Source organism: Canis aureus, chromosome 4, assembly GCF_053574225.1.
Source record: "Canis aureus isolate CA01 chromosome 4, VMU_Caureus_v.1.0, whole genome shotgun sequence".
NCBI lineage: Eukaryota > Metazoa > Chordata > Mammalia > Carnivora > Canidae > Canis > Canis aureus.
Genome location: NC_135614.1, coordinates 26671300 through 26688059, shown reverse-complemented (window position 1 = coordinate 26688059; position 16760 = coordinate 26671300). Strand labels below are relative to the sequence as shown.

The following is a 16760-nucleotide window of genomic DNA, read 5'->3' as shown; positions in this document are numbered from 1 at the left end:
TCTTGGTCAGAATAAAAGGCACCTATAAAAAATGCAAAAGTCTATGTATTATGAACTTTAAAATACAGGTATAAAATGCAAGGCAGAAAACAGCAGCATTTGATTAGAAGAAAAATCTATCATTTGAGTACAATATGCTTAATATGTGCCATTATGTCAGAGTATAATCCATTACTTATTTTATATTAGATTTCTATTATCAATACTGAAAGAATTCTGGGAATCCACAGAATAAAAAATATTTCAAAGGTCTCATTTGAGACAATGATTACATTTAAATTAGAGAAACCGTAAAGGCAGATTGGATCCTTTTAGCTTCTTATAAATAGTTTGGATTCTTGTAAGTAATATACTACTTATTAAAAACTGAAATTAGTTTAGAAATGAAGTTAGTTTACTAAGATCATTAGTCTGTTAGCTTATGAAACATCTAAGGTGAAGTTTTTAGGAAGATTCTGACTTGAGGGAATCCCTGGGTGGCTCAGCGATTTAGCGCCTGCCTTCGGCCCAGGGCATGCTCCTGGAGTCCCGGGATCAGGTCCCACGTCAGGCTCCCTGCATGGAGCCTGCTTCTCCCTCTGTCTGTGTCTCTGTCTGTCTCTCTCTTTGTGTCTCTCATGAATAAATAAATACAATCTTTAAAAAAAAAATAGGGAAGATTCTGATTTGGAAATTTCAAATAATGAAAAAATAATAGAAAAATACTTTAATTATAACTTATCGAGTATCGAGCAGGGCTTCTTGCTCAGTGGAGAGTCTGCATCTCCCTGTCCCTCTGCTATTCCCCCTGCTTGTGCTCTCTCTCTTAAATAAACAAATAAAATCTTAAAAAAAAAAAAAAGATTTGTACTTCCTAGATAAAAAGCAGTGTAAGTGAGACACCTGGGTGGCTCAGTGGTTGAGCATCTGCCTTTGGCTAAGGTTGTAATGCTGGGGTCCTCTGATAGTCACTCATCAGGCTCCTCACAGGGAGCCTGCTTCTCCCTCTGCCTATGTTCCTGCTTCTTTCTCTCTCTGTGTCTCTCATGAGTGCATAAATAAAATCTTAAAAAAAAAAGTGTAAGCAAAGACATGGATGCTTATATTGGAAATTGATTTGAATGGTGCATGAGTAAAGACTGACTACACAAAGGGCAACAGAGGATAAAGTAAAAAAGGCCAGTTAAGAACACAAAAGGCAGGGATGCCTGGGTGACTCAGCAGTTGAGTCTGCCTTCAGCTCAGGGTAAGACCCAGGATCCGAGATCAAGTCCCACATCAGGCTCCTTGCAGGGAGCCTGCTTCTCCCTTTGCCTCTCGATCTCTCTGTCTCTCATGAATAAATAAATAAAAACTTGAAGAAACAACAACAACAACACAAAAGGCCTTGAGTGGCACATTAGGAGTCTCTCAGGCAGGGTGAGGATAGATGAAGGGTAATGAAGATTTCCTTGAAAGAAAGGACTAATAAGCTTGTGTGAAAATTGAAAGAATGTTAATCTGGACAGCAACAATTCATAACAGTCAAAAGCAGAAAAGAAAAACATAAAGAATCAGAGGAAGGGAACTGAGGACAGCAGAAATGATGACAGAGAAATCCAAAAGGGAAATTTTAAGAATATACTTAAAGATACCCAATACTATCAATGGGTAGGAAAGAAAAGATGAGCGAAAGCCACCGGATTGGATGATTAAGGGGAAGTACTTATGGCATACAGATTTAATCTAATAGGATTAAATTTCTTTTAAAATTACAAAAAGGCTATTGGAATGTTCAACTATAACTGAGGGACTAACCACATCCATCATGTAAACTCTAAAAAGTTTAAAAAGAAAAAAGTATTTTTTCTATTACTTTCAAATTGAGTATTAAGAGGATACTAAAAAATTAATTTTGAGGCAGGAGTCATGTACACTTGGATATGAAGGGGTTTATTGCCCTTATAAGCTCTGAGATATTAAGAAAGAATTTTATAGTATAATTGTTTCTTATTACTTTAAAGGATTGTTAATGAAATCCTAATAAGAATGTTTCCTTATTATAATAAGATAATATTTTCTCATTATTTAAAAATCCCAATCCATTTATTCTTTAGCAATATTCAACCGTTCTAAAAGGTAACAAGTCTTAGTTGTAGGTAACATTATTTTTTAAATGTTTTCACCTTACTTTTTTAATCGACTACCATGTCACTTGCAAACTATGAACATCCAAGCTGTTTCCTTTGCTATTTTTGTCACTTGGGGAATTAAAATGAACAGTTTATATAGCATCTTGTCTCCATAGTAATAAGTATGTACTTGCTTTTTAGTCTTTCATTTAATGAGGAGTGTTTAAACCCCTCACCCCCCCATTTCTCCCCAGACTGCTCCAGCATGAAATAAAAACCTCCCAGAGCTAGCCTTCTGCCAGCTGTGGATTAACCACAGACAGCCATAGAATGGCCTACACAAATAGTAACCTGGTCAAATAATTAGGCTTCTCACCAACTTCGGACTGAAAATTTGATCTGTGCTAAAATACATCTGATTGTAATTTAAGGTACTGAACAGTATGCCCCTGGAGTCTAAATCTGGCCTCATTCCAAATGTGTGTATGTGTGTTTTACTTTAAAATGCAACACAAGAGTATTGTGACGTGGACAATATAACTTCCATTTTGTTTTGTTAATTTTATAAAGAATATACAAAAAACTATCAGCTTTTAAACGAGGAAAATTCACAATTTAAACTAATCCCATTTTTGAATAGTCTCTTGTTTTACTTAAGTAAATATTTTAGTATTTAAACAATTTAGGATTTGTGTTCTGTTCTAGTACAAAGACTTAAAATTGAGGCCAACCATAATTTTTCTTCCTAGATTTATATCCTTTGCTAGGCCACACATTCTAGACTGTATTATCACTAAAAATGAAAACAGTGCCATTAGAAAATTTTTTTTCAAGTGTCAGGTTTACAATAAAAACAGGCCAATCGTTTATATGGCTCTAGTTTACAAAAGTATATAATCAAGAAATTTTGTAATTTCTAATTTGGGATTTCAATCTATACAACAGTTAATCCTATTACTCTTTGTCCCTATGAGCAACTGAAAGCAAAGCATATTCTAACACTTAAAAGATCTGATAATATTAATCAGTACTGAATGTGAGGCAAGATGATTTTATTCATTAAAATGGTAAACAAGGGATCCCCGGGTGGCTCAGAGGTTTAGCACCTGCTTTCGGCCCAGAGTGTGATCCTGGGGACCCGGGATCGAGTCCCACATCGGGCTTCCTGCATGGAGCCTGCTTCTCTCTCTGCCTGTGTCTCTGCCTCCTCTCTCTGTGTCTCTCATGAAAAAATAAATACAATCTTAAAAAAAAAAAGGTAAACAAAACAGAACAAAAAGGAGTAGGAGGGATGGGGAAAGACTAAGGCAGAGCCAAAGAACCATTTTAGCATAGCCACACTTGATGCTTAGAAACCTGTGTGTTTGAGATTGGACTGTGCAGGTCCACTTATGCACAGATTTTTTTTTTTTGATAAATACAATCAATACAGTCCTATAAATGTATTTTCTCTTCCTTATAAGTTTTTAAGTAACATTTTCTTTTCTCTAGCTTACTTTATTTATTGTAATTATGTATTTAATAGACTGTTTATGTTACGGCTAAGGCTTCTGGTCAATGATAGTTTACTACTAAGTAGTTAAGTTCTGGATGAATCAAAAGTTATATGCACATTTTTGACTGTGCGAGGTGCTGGTACCCCTAACCCCTGCGTTCTTCGAGAATCAACTGTAAATAAATTTGTCATCCAATTACTCTGAGGATTTCTTGGTGTAGTTTAGATGCTACATAGGAGGATGTAAAATAATTAAATTCCTTAATATACTAAAAGATACGGAAAGGAGGGATCCCTGGGTGGCGCAGCAGTTTAGCGCTTGTGAGGGTGTGATCTGGGAGGTGTGATCTGGGAGACTCAGGTTCAAGTCCCACATCCGGCTCCCTGCATGGAGCCTGCTTCTCCCTCTGCCTGTGTCTCTGCCTCTCTCTCTGTGTCTTTCATGAATAAATAAATAAAATCTTAAAAATAAATAAATAATAAAAAAAATAAAAGTAAAAAAAAAAGATAAGGAAAGGAATTGTTCTTCTTGCTCTTTACCAGTGTGTATCTTAATTGAGGAAAATCATTTGGGCTTTTTTTTTTTAAGATTATTTATTTATTTACTCATAGAGACACAGAGAGAGAGAGAGAGAGGCAGAGGGAGAAGCAGGCTCCATGCAGAGAGCCTGACGTGGGACTCAATCCAGGGTCTCCAGGATCACATCCTAGGCTGCAGGCGGCGCTAAACTGCTGCACTCATTTGGGCTTTTTAATTGTCCTTACCTAAGAGCACAAATTCTTTTTATTATTTCCTTAACAATTATCTGAAGAATAGAGGTGTGTGTGTTTATGTGTGTGGGCGCACGTGTTCATGTGATTGTAAATTTTAGGGATTTGTACTCTTCGAAATATAAAAATATTGATTAAAAAGGAACTAAAGGGCAGCCCTGGTGGCGCAGTGGTTTAGCGCCGCCTGCAGCCTGGGGTGTGATCCTGGAGACCGGGGATCGAGTCCCATATCGGGCTTCCTGCATGGAGCCTGCTTCTCCCTCTGCCTGTGTCTTTGCCTCTCTCTGGCTCTCTCTGAATGAATAAATAAATAAATATTTAAATAAATAAATAAATAAATAGATAGATAAATAAATAAATAAAAGAAAGGGACTAAAGCTACATAGAGTATCATGCCTTATAATTATCAAATGTAAGCACACAGTTATTGGGGGGAAAAGGACCTTTTATTTAAAAAAGTAATTAGAATATAACAGGGTAGACATAGATATTATTTTCAAGCATTCAAACCAGTCTACTTGAATTTATTTGGGTAAAATTTCATACGCAGTTGTAGCAGTAGACATAGGGTCAGTAACCCTTTGAGTTTTATCTATAAGTATCTACTATATCTTATACTTATATCTTATCTTATATCTTATACTTATATACTTATATCTTATATCTTATACTTATATCTTATACTATACTTATACTATAAGTATCTACTATAAGTAGTGAGTAAGCACTGGATTTTGACTAAAGGTTAAGAACTTACAATTTAAGTTCTTTCTTGCAAATACAGAACTATATAAATTCCAGTTTAACGAGTTTTCTTTTTCTTTTTTAAAAAAACATAGACAATCTATAATAAAACAAGTAAATATCAAACTTCTGGAGTGGGAATGACTTCTGATCCTAAAGAGAGAAAATTATCTAAAGATAGACTTAGAAAACTCAAAGCCTTCAGTTGATTCTCTTCCAATACTAGGAGGGGTATATAAAAGCAAACAAAAGATCAGGAAAAAATGTCGACAGTAAATATGACAAAGGGTTAATATCTGTAGTCTATAAAGAACTTTAAAAATAGATTAAAAATTAAATATGAGGACATCAATAAATAAATGAGCCAAGAACATGAAAAAGCATTCCATTAAAAGTGAACAAGTAATATACTAACAAATTTATAGACAAGTATTTCTTTCTAACAAAGAAACAACATGAGGAAGAAAGATTCTTTAGTGATGAAGAAAGGCTGGTAAAATTAATATATTAATACTGCTAATGGGAGCGCAATTGACATTTCTCAGAAAATAATTTGAAAATACACATGAGGAACCATAAACAAATTCACACTCTTTGACCCAATAATTCTCTGAGAGTCTACTTTAAAGGAAATAATCTAAAATATGGGAAAATATTCATTCATGAACATATTGGTATACTATTTATTTTGCAGAAAACCTGGAAACAATGTACTTAATGACTGAGGAACAACAGTCAAGAAAGAATTGGCATATACACCTACTTTAAACCTGGCTGTTGATCATTTAAAATGTGGCTAGTTAAGAACAATGTGGCAACTTCAACTGAAGATCTGAATTTCAAATTTTATTTAATTTTAATTTAAATGTAAGAAGACACATGTAGCTAATGGGCACATGCAATGGACTAATGTGACTGTGGGGCTTGATTTTAATTTAATTTCTTTAATCATTTAGAAATAGAAACAGTGGAAAATATTTTTCTGCTAAACATCATTTTATTGTTTTGGTACAGCTACATTTCATTTTGATCACTGACAATTTAGTGACTGAAACGACTGTTATAAATTTAAGATAAACATCAATTTTAAAGGCTTAGTATGAATAAAAGAATGTCAAAAATATAATTAATAATTTTATATAATTACATGTTAAAATGAAAAATATTTTACACAGATTAAATAGACTACATCATTAATTTTACCTGTTTCTTTTTATTTTTTCAATGTGGTTACTAGAAAATTTTCAACTATCTGTGACTTATATTTCCATTGGACATTGCTACTCTAGAGAATATTTTGAAAATTTTTAAAATTATGATTATGGAAAAAATTATAATTATGAAAACTAAGTGGAAAAATGGAAAATGTTTACACCACATAAATGTTAAATGATACATAAGGCATACAAATGGTGTGTACAAAGTATGGTTACAAACTACACTAAATCAAAAGGAAAAAAGTGGAAGAGAATATACACAGAGTAAAAATGGTTAAAAGTAGAAAAAATGTGGGTAATTATATATTTTTTATTTTTCCAATTTTGGTGATATTCAATTCTCTTCTGATCAAAATTATTTAAAAGACAAAATATTTTATTACTTGAAGTAAATCTTTATACAAACAAGAGATGTTTATAAATGGTGATTAGCTTGATTCAATAAACAAGAGTAAGAGCAAAAGCAGATCAACAGCCAGGAGTAAGTCTATTTTACTTCTTCAAGTACATGGCTGAAAAAAGGAAAAAACTAAATAGGAGATTGGTGACTTTGGTAAATATAAATCACTATTCATAACAGCAAAGAAGAAAATTAAATAGGGAGTATGGTAACAGAAAAATATTTAGACAACCAAAGAGTGCCCCCAAACCTAGACAACCAATGATGAGAGGGCTGAGAGTACCAGATGCTGTGTTTCAAGGCACACCACTGTTGTCTATTCTAAAGAACATGTTTAGTCTGTTTTCCATAGCTTGATGAAGATGCCATAGTAATACGTGTCAGAAAATGAGGATGAAAGAATGAATAATTGAGAAGCCAAAAAACAAATACAACAACCAAATAATATGTTTCCTTCTTAATAGGATCTACATGTTTCGTAAATCTCCCAGAGAGTGTAAAATGTATTTCCTTATAGGAGAGGGAGGATCAAATATGAATTATGACAAAGTATAGTTCCTATGTGCTTGTCAAGAAAAATACTGACTTTGACAACCATTAAGATAATGTATAAATCGTTTACAATTACAATGTTATGATATGCACTACTTCATGCCAATGACAGCAATAGAATCACTAAAAGAAAAAAGCCAGAACAAATGCACTAGCAAATGCTTGTTACCGCTGACTAAACCTAATGCATCAATGGAACCAAATAATTTACCTAGGTCTTCCTGCCTAGATGGTTCCTTTTGAAGCGCCAATGAAATTGCTCATTCCACATATATTTTAATCTTTTTAGGGATTAAAATACCTGCAATCTTAACTATTCCATGAACATAGAAGTTAGCCTTTCTTCCATCTGAAATAATCCCCTGAAAAAGCATGTAATAGGAGGCAGCAAGACATAGTGGAAAGAAGATAGGTTTTAGGGGGACATACATAGGATGTTAATCATAGCTTTGCTGGAAGTGAAAGGCAGTGTTAGGCATCCTGCAAGTCCATCTCTAGGGGAAAAGATAAGGAAAATGTGGTAAATGCACACTATTATATAAAGATTAAAAGCAATAAACTAGAAATATATACATCAGATTGGACAAGTTATATAGTTCATACTTTTATATATTGTGTATAATGTAAACACACATCTAAAAATGATACATTTTTCAAGGATATAAAACTAATATCAAACACACTAGAGTTCCCATGGTGAGAAGAGGAATGGCATTAGGGATCAAGAATGATATGAAAAATAAAATAATAAGAGAGGAGCCACGTCCAAGCCAATGAAAATAATCTGATAGGATTTTCAGTACTAGAGAGTTTAAACAAACCAGTATACTTACTCACTTATTAATTTTTAAGCAAACTCTATACCCAATGTCAGGCTTGAACTCACAACCCTGAGACCTGGAGTCTCATGTTCTACTGACTGAGCCAGCCAGACACCCCAACAGTACACTTATTTTTAACAGTTTTGCCAATCTGACTACTCTTTAACTGTGATTTTTGGGTTATGTAACTTCCCTAGGCCTCGCTGTTCTCATTTGAAAAATGGGAATAGTAGATACTATCAAAGTCATCATAAGAACTAAATGAGTGCTTAATACAATATTTGTCGTGTTATATGCACTTCACAAATATTTCCATTTTATTATTTCTGTAGTAATATGAAGAACATTAAAAAGTTTTGTTTTTGTATGAATGGTGAGTTTTAAGTTTTAAGTTATAACTCTTAGTTGCTGAACAAAGTACGTTCTTTAACGTTGATATACAGTTTGGTATTTCCTTCGAAATATAAATACATAAAACAAAATCCATCATTCCCTTTCCAAAAGCTCTGCCTCCGTTCTTTCCTTGATTTAATCATCCTATATCCTGCTGACAGATTAATCACCCTAATCACTCTTCTTTTCCTAGAAAATTAAATCCAAATGCCTCACACCCCAGCATTCAAAACTCTCCACAAAATACTCCCAACTTCCACAGTAAACCAGCTGTAACCTCTATTACTCCACAACATATGTCCTTGCTTCAATCATACAGAATGATTTGCTTCTCCCAAAATAAGTCTTCTGGGTCTTTATGTTGTTCTTTCTATCTGAAATAGCCACTGGTTCTACCTGTTGGAATTTTGACCCTCCATCAAGGCCCCCTGAAATCTAAATTTTAGCCTACAAAGACTTACTACGTTTGCACCAAGATGCACTCATTCCTCTTTGAACCTCTTTAATATGTAATATTATGAAATAACTAAAAGAATTTTATTTTTACTTTTAAAAAATATTTAATATCATATAAATTGTGTGTGTGTGTGTGTGTGTGTATAGAGAGAGAGACAGAGAAAGCAAGCATAATAAGAGGGAGCAGGAGAGGGAGAGGGAGAAGCAGGCTCCCCAGTGAGCAGGGAGTCTGATATGGGGCTCGATCCCAGCATCCTGGGATCATGAACTGAGCTGAAGGCAGATGCTTAACTGACTAAGCCACCCAGGCACCCTATTTTATTTTTAAACAACTTGCATTTGCCTTATCTCCCTTACCTGACTGTATGTAACCTTAAGTGTACTTTTTAAATGTTTGCTCCAGTACAAAGCACCGTATATGTTGTACAAATAATTTAAAAATATCTGGTTAGCTTTTTACTGAGACTCCACCTAGATCCCCTGTAACTGAAATGCTATTTTGAAAAAAGAAAAGAAAAAAGGACTGTTGCATTTTCACAGGCTAAGAGAAGAATGTATTCATTTTAGAGTTGGACAACTCTTCAGTTTAGAGAATTTGAAACTTTCTCAGTTCTCAAGACCCTAGGGTATAGCAACTTTTTTTCATGGTACTCTAAGACTCCTAACAGTTCTAGGTTTTTTTAATTTTTTCATTTTTAACAGGTTCAAATAACCTAGTAAGTACTGATAAGCCTAACAACTTAATAGCTGGTTTGAGAAAATAATACATATAAATTTTACAAAATATTTTTTACTTCAAAAATAACCACAATACTTATTAATGGGATATGTGCTTTGGGCATCACACAACTCCTTAAGCCTCAGATTCTAATTGAATAGTGTAACCCTTATTTCCTGTTCTGCACTGATTTTCAGGAGGTACTTGCTTTTTTAAATTATGGCAACCAATTCCAAGATTATTATCTGAAAGGAATGTATCACTAATAATGTTGAATTTGTGTATTACTCTGAGATAAAATATTCTATAGCACTCTTGTGAATTTGCCCCAGTACTCTGAGGGGTCTCATTGCACAGTTTGGGAACTATGGATCTAGTTGAAGAAAATATCTTGATGAGCATTTTTATTTGAAAGAGCTAGAATCCTTCTTGGGTATGATTCAGAGTATTTAGAAAATGGAAATAATTTACTCTGCATGAAATAACGTAAGTAAATCTGGGTATAAACATGACATTCTGGGGAGCAGAGGTAAAAGGATTTTATAGAGATGGACCCCGACTAGTTGATGGCAGTGGGGTATCCTGAAATAAAATACAACCAATGAAAACTTGCCTGTGGCTATTGTGCCCTAACAACTTTAGTAATAATGATACCTAGTAATCAATTTGCATTTGTTTTCTAACCTATGTAGTGTTATAGTCTCTCTCTGCTAACTTAATTAAACCTTCCATAAAAATTAGCTCTTCACCATCCAAATATGTGTAAACAATTTTTTATTTTATGCTCAGTAAGTCTGAATTTAAGAATTATTATTCTTTGTTCCCAAAACCCAATGTTTAATGTCCAATCACTTTTTAAAGATTTTATTTATTTATTAGAGAGAGAGCGAGCGTGAGAGAGTGAGGACTCATGAACAGGTGGGGGTGTGGCAGAGGGAGAGGGAGCAGCAGGTTCACCTAAGCAGAGAGCTTGACTCCGGCTCAATCCCAGCACCCTGGGATCATGATCTGAGCTGAAGGCAGATGCTTAACCGACTGAGCCACCCAGGCACCCATTTCCAATCAATTCTTAAGCCTGTAGTAACTCTTTAATGTGATCTTTCTCATTAATACATTAGTATTAACTTCTCATTAATATACTCTCATTACTTTGTAAACACTACTGCAACAGTTTCCTGTTTTGGCAAAATTCTTTTGCTCAAAGACCTTAAATGGCTCAGTTTTTAATAATACATTTAAATTCCTGACATGGCATTAAAAATACTCTAGAGTAATCTATCTTTCCTATATTACCTCTGACGATTCACCTTCATGAAACTCTTACCCTGACCACATGGGTCTTCTAGCTAACCTAAGTAGAAATCCTATACTTTTCTATATACTTTCATTTGTGGTGATATTTATTCACTTTTTAGAATCTGTTCTTTACCTTCCACTTAGTCAATAAAAGCAAAGATTGGCAAATGTTTTCTATTAAAGGTGTAATAGAAAATACTTTAGGTTTGTGGTGCAGATGATTTCTACTGCAATACTCAACTCCACTGTTATAGTACTAAAGCAGTTATATATCATACACAAAAGATTGAGCATGGCTGTGTTTGAATAAAACTTTGTTCACAGTAATAGGCGGTGGGTGAAATCAGGCCCAAGGGTCATACGTTGTTGACTCTTGAACTAAAGGAAAAGAAAGAAATACACAGTAAGTGAAAATGAAAACAACCACTAAGATAAAAAGAAAGTTGGAGAGATATTAGCAGGAAATCCAATGTAGAACAGTAATGGGAGTTAGCTTCCTCTTAATAAAGAACATGAAGAAATTGAAGTTTAAAGTGGATTTAGAGAGAGAATGAAACTATAATTACATTTCCTAATGTCCTATCTTGAATTGAGAACATCTGACTATTTTCTGAGGTTAGCACTAAGACAACACAAGTTGCTTACATTTGAGTATTACATCCAATTTCCATAGGCTACTGGTATCTAGCTTTAGTTGTTGTTGCTCCCCATCTCCTCCCCTCAATCTCACTCAAAGCTTCTCCCTAGAAGTAGAGGAAGTGGTGGAATGTGTTAATAAAGCTAACCAATGTTTTTGAAGACAATTTTTGAATTTTTTAAAACAAATAATAATTGGAGTGCCTGGCTGGCTCAGCCAGTAGAGCATGGGGTATAGCTCAAGCCATACAGTGGGTACAGAGTTTACTTAAATAAATAAAAGGGGTATTAAAAAAATAGAACTCAGATTTAAAATGAACAACTGTTACTTGAGGTGAAATTCGTATCATAGGGACGCCTGGGTGGCTCAGCAGCCGAGTGTCTGCCTTTGGCTCAGGGCATGATCCTGGAGTCCCAGGATTGAGTCCCACATCAGCTCCCTGCATGGAGCCTGCTAATCCCTCTGCCTATGTCTCTGCCTCTCTCACTGTGTCTCTCATTAATAAATAAATACAATCTTAAAAAAAAAAAAGAAAAAAGAATTTCATATCATAAAATTACCCATTTTTATTTATTTTTAAAAATATTTATTATTTGAGAGAGAGAAAGAGCAAGAGAGAGTACATGTGCATTGTGGAGAGGTAGAGGAAGAGGGATAGAGAATCTCAAGTAGACTCTCTGCTGAGCATAGAGCCCAACTCAGAGCTCAATCACCCGACCATGAGCAAAAATCAAGAGTTGACACTTAACCAACTGAGCCACCAAGGAACCCCAAAATTAACCATTTTAAAGTGAACAATTCAATGTCATTTAGTACATTAACAATATTGTACCATCTATCATCTCTATTTAATTTCAAGACATTTTCATCACCCCAAAAAAGAAACTCCCTCTCATTAAAAAGTTACTCCTAGCCACTGGCAACCATTAATTTGTTTTTTGTTTCTATGGATTTATGTATTCTGAATTTTTATATAAATTGAGTCACACATTATATGATGATCTTTTATGTCTGGCTTCTTTTACTAGGCATAACATTTCTAACGTTTATTCATATTGTAGTATGTTATATATTTACTACTTTTTATGGCCTAATAATATTTCATTGCAAAGATATCTCACAATGTGTTTGTCCATCTATCCAGTTTGGGACATTTGACTTAATTCCTAACACATTTTTTTCCATAATATTTTTAGAAGCAATTAATAATGTACACGTATATATCAAAAGTGCACCTTAAACATAAAAAAGAGCTAAATAGTCAATAAATGCACTTATATTGACTCTGATATTTTCTCCTTAGGTGCTGCCAGGATGTCAAAAGCAAAGGATTGCTTTTAGATTTGAATAATTTCTTTATTGCTGAAGCCAACCCTGATTGCTAATGGCTTAGTATCCAGTTACTTACAACAGTAGCACAAGAAGTCAAAAAGGTACAGATAAGTCTTGATATTAGCTATGAAAACTTTATGACATTAAAGTTTGTATGTTAATGAAATATTTTTCAGATCATATATTACTTAAACATTGTGTTCCAGCTATTATTAGGTTATATGATTTTTTAAAAAGATTTTATTTATTTATTCATGACAGACACAGAGAGGGAGAGAGAGAGGCAGAGACACAGGCAGAGAGAGAAGCAGGCTCCATGAAGGGAGCCCAATGTGGGACTTGATCCCGGGTCTCCAGGACCACACCCCGGACTGAAGTCGGAACTAAACCGCTGAGACACCTGGGCTGCCCAGGTTATATGATTTGATATAATTTTTAAGATAAGAAAAGTAGCTAAAATGCATTTTAAATACTGATTTAAGGCAGTAGTTTTCAAAGTATAATTGCTGAATCAGCAGCTATAGTATCATTAGGAAGTCGGTAAAAATTAAAAATTTAGGTCCTACCCCAGACCTATGCAATCAGAAACTGTGGGTGGGCCTAACAACCTGTTTTCACAAGTCCTTCAGGTGATTTTCATGTATGTTAAAAGTATGAAAGCCACTGATCTAGTATAATAAAAGATCCATTCATTATCCTTAAGACTCTTATTCAACATAGAGAAACTAAAAATCTTTATGAAGACTGCAAACAGGGGACCCATTAAAAATATAAAACCTCGTGCAGCCCCGGTGGCCCAGCGGTTTAGCGCAGTCCTCCGCCGGGGGTGTGATCCTGGAGACCTGGGATCTAGTCCCACGTCAGGCTCCTTGCATGGAACCTGCTTCTCTCTCTGCCTGTGTCTCTACCTCTTTCTCTCTCTGTCATGAATAAATAAAATCTTAAAAAAATAAAATAAAACCTGTCTGTAGTGGAGGAAAAACAGGTTGTATCTTTTTGTTCCAAGAAGTAGCTCTAATTCTATCTAGACAAAAATTAGGATTAATTCTAGATATGTTTCCTTAGGCCAGAGGAACAAAAGCAAAAATAAACTTTTGGAGATTACCACAAAATAAAAAGTTTCTGCATAGCAAAAGGAAAAATTCAACAAAACTAAAAGATAATCTTCTGAATGGGAGAAGATATTTGGAAATGACATATCTGATAAGGGAGGGGTTAGTATCTAAAATATATAAAGAATTGATACAGCTCAATACCCTCCTAAAATAACACAATTAAAAAACAGGCCGAAGACATGAACAGACATTTCTCCAAAGTCCAGTTGGCCAAAAGACACATGGAAAGATGCTCAACATTACTCATCATTAAGAAACTGCAAATCAAAACCACAATGAGGTAGCACCTCACACCCATCAGGATGGCTAAAATTAAAAACACAAGAAACAAGTATTGGTGAGGATGTAGAGAAAAAGGAACCTTGTGTACTGTTGATGGGAACGCAAAGTGGTGCAGCTATCATAGAAAACAGTAAGGAGGTTCCTCAAAAAATTAAAAACAGAACTACTGTATGTATGATCTACTAATCATACTACTGGGTATTTACCCAGTATGAAAAAACTAATTCAAAATGATATATGCAAAAAAAAATGATATATGAATGCCTATGTTTATAGCTGCATTATTTTTAATAGCCAAATTATGGAAGCAGCCCAAGTGTCCACTGACATAAATGGACAAAGATATGGATGCACACACATAAATATATATATATATACACAATATACATATATATATACACAATGGAATATCATTTACCATAAAAAAGAATAAACCTTGTCATTTGCCACAACATGGATGGATCTAGAATATAATGTTATGCAAAATAAGTCAGTCTGAGAAAGAGAAATATACGATTTCATTCATATGTGGAATTTAAGAAAGAAAACAAAGGGGGAAAAAAGAGACAAACCAAAAAATAGACACTTAATTAGAACAATCAAATGGTTACCAGAGGGGAGCTGGGTGAGTGGATGGGTAAAATAGATGAAGGGGATGAAGAGTACATTTATCTTGATGAGCACTGAGTAATATACAGAATTGTTGAATCATTATAGCGTTCACTTGAAACTAATATTACACTCTATGTTAACTATAATGGAATTAAAATAAATTATTTTTTTCCTAAATTAGGATTAGTTTGCCTGTAACTATGACATTGGCCTGAACACAGTGATTCTGCTATTTGGTCCATTTATTAAGCTTTCAAGTTTCCTGATGAAAACAGTGTTCTGCAGCTAAAATATTTAAAATTAAACTTCTTGAGAGGTTGCTCTACTTGTCCAAAGTCATACAACTAAAGATTTGAGGAAGCACTAGAATTCCAGTTTACTGCCTTATATACCTGTTTACTTGTTTATATAGATACCCCTGCCATGTTCTATAAACAATGAGACAACTTAGGAAGAATTCTCAGGGAGAATATAACTCAGATTAGGTTAAATTTGGCTGTAAAATGAAGTACACAGTACAGGAGTCTTGAATTAACTCGGAATCTGCTGTTAAGTTTCTTGAGAGCCAAAGCAAAATGTAAGACTGCTTAGTTACCTAGCTTCCATTCTTGAAGAGATGAAAAATACATTTTTGTATGAGAAATATTTGGTTATTAAATATACTTCTTATATGGTGCATAACACATAGAACACTGACTAACACAGAAGACTAAGCAGTCTACAACTCCTTCATAGCAGGATCAGTCTATTCACTGTACCATTTTTCAGTGAAAGACTATAGCCTTGATATCAAAGCAAGTCAGTGAAAGCAATGCAGATGGGAAAAAAGACCAAGTAAATCATTCCCTGAGGTCTGAGCTTAAAACTTGGGAGTTTTGGGGAAGAAAGGATAGACTCTATGGTCCTTAAATAATCCTCTATCAACTCTATGGTCCTTAAATAATCCTCTATCAATATCAATTCTCTAAAGCAGGGTGAGAAAACAATTGAAGAGCAGACGATCTGAGGTTGTACTCTCTTAGAGTTTTCTCATTTGGTATATGTTCCATAATACCACACCACCCATTCTATTTGTCATGGAAATCTGCTCAGTGGTAAAATCTTTGTGATTTATATAAGGTAAATGATAATATAAGAAGATATACATTACTGTTCTATAACATAATTTGCTCAAAGAGATCTTCCCAACTATTCTAGGTAGTACTACAATTTACCCAAACTTGTCACTTTTATATGGCTTTATTTATTTTTAAACACAGCATTCATCACTACCTAACATTATCTTATACATTCATTTATTTATTTTATTTGTACTCTCTACTATTGGAATGTAGTATCTAGCAGGTCAAGAACATCTGTTTTATACATTATTGTATCTCTAGAGCAATGTGTGGCATGTAGTTAGAAAAATGTCTTAAATATTTTTTGAACGAATAAGTTTACTTAGACTGGAGAGAGGGCTGGGAAAAAACATGGTATAAAGTTAAAATATATTAATTTGAGAATACCAGGTAGTTGAAGCAATGGTTGCCATCTAAGTCTTATCTCTCTCCAAGACAAAACAGAACAAGGAAATACAGAAAAATAAATATACAAAAAACATGCCCTCAGCATAATGTGAAGCTACAAAGAATGCCCAAACATCAAAATAACTACAATTAAAAAGAGAAAAATTACCATGTTCCATATAAAGATCTTTCACATTCATGAAAGATCCCTACTCTACCATTAGGCATTAGGAGAGGAAAGGTAGTTTGAGAAAAACAGTTGGGTAAAGAGAATTTGGTAACTGGGCCTAATGTCAAACTAAAACTACTGCCAGAATGATG

General features: G+C 34.2%; 1 protein-coding gene across 12 annotated transcripts in view; it reads right to left on the bottom strand.

The window, feature by feature from the left end:
* The window catches only part of ADK (adenosine kinase), a 505936-nt gene that overhangs the window by 159441 nt on the left and 329735 nt on the right, over positions 1-16760 (bottom strand). The gene's annotated exons all lie outside the window — the stretch shown is intronic.